This window comes from Sinocyclocheilus grahami, unplaced genomic scaffold (assembly GCF_001515645.1).
Source record: "Sinocyclocheilus grahami isolate Dianchi unplaced genomic scaffold, SAMN03320097.WGS_v1.1 scaffold12085.1, whole genome shotgun sequence".
In the NCBI taxonomy this organism is placed as follows: domain Eukaryota; kingdom Metazoa; phylum Chordata; class Actinopteri; order Cypriniformes; family Cyprinidae; genus Sinocyclocheilus; species Sinocyclocheilus grahami.
The window spans coordinates 21,666-25,700 of record NW_015514207.1 but is presented as its reverse complement, the minus strand read 5'-3'; the positions used below and the strand labels follow the sequence as shown (position 1 = coordinate 25,700).

The 4,035-nt window shown below is 38.0% G+C and overlaps 1 long non-coding RNA gene across 1 annotated transcript; it reads left to right on the top strand.

Annotated features, from left to right (window-relative positions):
- Positions 1-44: 44 nt before the first annotated feature.
- Positions 45-1,153, top strand: LOC107578802 (uncharacterized). Its single transcript, XR_001608388.1, has 5 exons — positions 45-81; positions 360-434; positions 572-608; positions 702-749; positions 1,035-1,153. It is a non-coding gene; the product is annotated as an uncharacterized lncRNA (long non-coding RNA).
- Positions 1,154-4,035: the final 2,882 nt, after the last annotated feature.

Here is a 4,035-nt window from a genome sequence, read left to right as displayed (position 1 = left end):
CACTAGGTTTAAAGTTAATATACCCGTTGTGTGTTCTCTTTTAAGAAAAACCTGAGTATTCAGATGCTGATTTCACCTATGGTAAGAATGTCTGATGCTTAATTATACCCCTTTAAATTAAAATGACAGGACTGTGAAATGATCATAAACTCATTTGAAAATGTGTATTTTGTGAGTGTGAATGTTGGACATTTTATTGCGTCTTATTTTACATATCTCAAACTAAGTAACAGTCCTGCTCTCAACAGCCAGTAAACAGAAGCTAAAGTTGTGCTTTACAACTATTAATGCAACGTGGTTTTTTTTTTTACTTTTGTGGATATCTTGTTTGTAACTATCTGTGTGTGCGCTTATGCCAGATTATGAGTTAATCAGAAGAGGTGGGCTGATCTTTGCAGCTGTTTTGTTCTGTTTGGGCATGGCTATCATATTCGGTGAGTATGTCTAGGTTCATGCAATCTACAGCATGTCATTTCTGCATACATTATAATAAAAATACAAGCAAACACAGGAATACACGCACACATCGTTTTTTCCTTGTATAATCAAACGTTATCTTCTTTTCTGGCAGGCAAAAAGCTCAACTGTGGAAACAAGGCGTCTTCTAAGTAAGGCACATAAAATATTTATACAATAAAAGATACAATAAAAGACACACACACATTCTCCCTCTCTTACCTCTTGGTGTGTCTTCTCTATAGGCTTGAAGACAATGGTGATCTTTGACCTCTCCTTCATTAACCTTCACTGTGAGCATGCATATGCATTATCATACATGGTTACATTTTTGGCAAGCATATGCCTAGCAAGCATTACATCATGTTTTAAAAAATAAGTGTCATGACTTTCTGTCAAAAAGAAAGCTTTTTTAAATGACTTTTAAAAGGTCATGGTCTTTCTTACTTCATTATTTCAGAAACCCTGAATGCATTACAGATTCGCAACACATGAAAGTATATTAACAGAATGTTGATGGAAAAGATCCCCATTTATTCAATAACCAAATTCCAGTTCTCTTGCTCCGTTTTCTGCAGGTAAACGGACACCTCAGTAAATTCACCAAGGATGACCATTTTTTCAACGTACAGTGAAGATTTTTTTTCAGATAGTTAATTCATAAGATCTATGTATACTGTCACAATAAAATAAAACTCAAATGATCCTTTCTGTGAAATCTACTACAATTTTAAAGAACACTGTAGTGTGAAATAGTAGGCTATACGTCAAAATCTTGATAACTAAAAGCGAGATTTGACAATGAGCAGTTATTCACATGGTTTCAGAGCACGTGTTACACTCAGACGCATTATATTTTAAGATATTGCTTCACACAGTTATTTTTAGAACTGTATATACGATCACAATCATCTGCAACAACATAGTCTTTGAAAGGATGCTGCTTCGCCTTTAGGTCGGGCCTGCGTCCGCGCGCGCTAGAGCTCGGCTCTTGTAATTGGCTCAGCGCTGTGCTGTTTTCCATGCGCCACTGGGCGAGTCTCGGCTGTCTCAGTAACCCCCTTTTATCCTCAAAAAAGGAGAGCGAAAGAGGGCAGGCTCGGGCGTAGGGACCGCCATTATTGGGAGGCTTGGACAACCACTTTCACCCTCACGCACAATATATATATATCGTAACGTTTAAAGACATGCGTGGGCCAGATTGCTCGTGATTTGGCTACGAAAAACTGGATGTTTTGTCTCAGTGTAAAGGCATCGCTGCATGCGGTAAATCAGCATTTTATGGCCACAACAAAGGGCATCATAACAGATCAAAACCAACGTGCTTAGGCCGGAGGAAGAAATTAAAACAAGCCTTTTTCTGCACGGAAACGACTGGCCTCCGAGAAAGGACATTCTTTGTTTGGATATGTTTAGCCGTCGGTGGATTTTCACAGCCGTTTCTATGCGAACGCGAGATCAGTAAGTTGCGCCTGACAAAAATATCCCTTGGAAACTGCAAGTCTGTCAAGCCACAATCAAACTGCCCCCACGGAATTTAATGTCCTCGGCTTTTTACGTAGTCTTTTGTTTTCCTTTCTTTATGGTTTCCAACAACACTGACCGAGCCGGTTGTAAGCCCTCTTGTGCTGGCCTGGAAGAGGGGTTGAGAAGGGAAAGGGAGGACGGAGAAAGACACTGGTATGTATGTGTATTAACCCCGGTGTTTCATTAAAACAAGTATTAGCGAGCAAAGTAGACCGTGTCACCTACGTGACAGATTTCAGGCGTTTAAGAAGCCTATACATCGAATATCTTTAAATAAGGAGTGGAGTACCTAGTAGCTACAGAAGGAAAATTGTATCTACAAATACAAGTGAGTAACGTTACTGTCTATTGTGCAGGCAGCGCCTTGGTTGCACTGAAAACGGATTTATCTTGCACTCTAATAATCTCAGAATGTTATAAATTGGCAGACTATTTTCTCACGTGATGTGCACCTAGTTAGTCGCTATGTAACGCTGCATTGTAGAATACACCAACGTAGATGAGTCGCGCTAATTTATTATAACTGCATACTCTGATTTAAATACGTGAGGAAAATGTCAAGAGTGTGTAATTTCTCTTGCAGCAGCACAGAGACAGCTGAGCCGCTCATAGGAAGGCAGTTCTGAACCATGACATCCCCATTACGTAGCTTTCTTGCTTAGGCTATGCTGGGCCTAGGCTTTGGGAGTGAAATACTTTAGCAGTTGCTTTTTTTAGGGTTCAGAACTTCACATGTGTATTTTGCTTGAAGAGTGTGCGTAGGATGTCTTTATTTTGCCATGCACATACAACCACAACCGTGCTTGATGTATATTCAAGCCATATATTTCTCAGTGTATAACAACTCAGTAGGCTACAGCAAGTACAGGGAAGTCAGAACATCAGGTTGTGTCTTGGTTTGTGTTGAAGGTAAGTCTAAACAGCTGGTAGACTCAGATATCTGAGTCGTTAGCACCCACTTGGACTGCACCTGACCCGACTGTGGATCGCCTACTTTGAGCTCTGTAGCCAGACAGAGTCTGTATTTGTGTTTTTAAGTCTACAACACCAGATATTGCATGAGGATTCACCAGCAACACATTTCCTTCATGTGGTACTGTACCACTAAAAGTAAGCAGGAGTAATACATCGTCCAGGAATAGCTGTAGAAAACGCTAAATGTTTAACGCAAATAACGCAAAAATTTTGTTATTTATTGTATTTGGTACAGCACTAATTAAGTGATGAATAAAGATTTTTTTAATACTGTATTATGCATTCATAACAATACAACAATGTAAATAATGTATGTGCCTTTGTTTTGCTGCAAAGTGCAAGAATTGTCAAAGTAATCTTGTTTCTATTATTTTTAAATTCTTTTTTTCAGTAAATTAAATAAATGATTACTGATTACATTCTTTAAAAAATGTTAAATGTCACCCATTTAGTTGTCTAAATTACAATATGCATACAGTTAATACTGGTTTACCACAACTGCATACAGTATGTGACAATGCCCTTAGATAACAGTTAATACACCAAAAAATTCTGTGAGAATGTTTTCTTTTGTGGAATACACTAGGTGAATTTAAGAATATTCTGCCCACTCTTTTCAGTATATTGAAAGTGTATGAGGACTGGGGCCGCCAAGCTGCAAAAAAGTAACATGAAAGTAACAACGTAAAACAACTTAAATTCCGGTCTGTTTTTCAAATAATGGCTTTAGAAGACATGGAATAGCCCATCACATCAGCCACTTATGGTGCTTTTTTGTCCTTTCTGAAGCTTGAAAGCTCCAGTCCACATTCATTGTAATTGGATGGAAAACAGCAATCAACTACATTATTTAAAATTTTCCCCTTTGCATTTCACGGATAAAAGACAGCCATATGGGTTTGGAATGACATATAAGTGAGAAAATGACAGAATTGTGGGTGTGCTATTGTGTTTGAAATAATACAAAGATGGTTAAAGAAAGAAATCAATAAATGCTGTTAATATTCTATTCACAAGTTCTTATTTGTTTATATGTGCTTGCTGTTAGATCATGCTCATAAAATACTTTGAAAATGT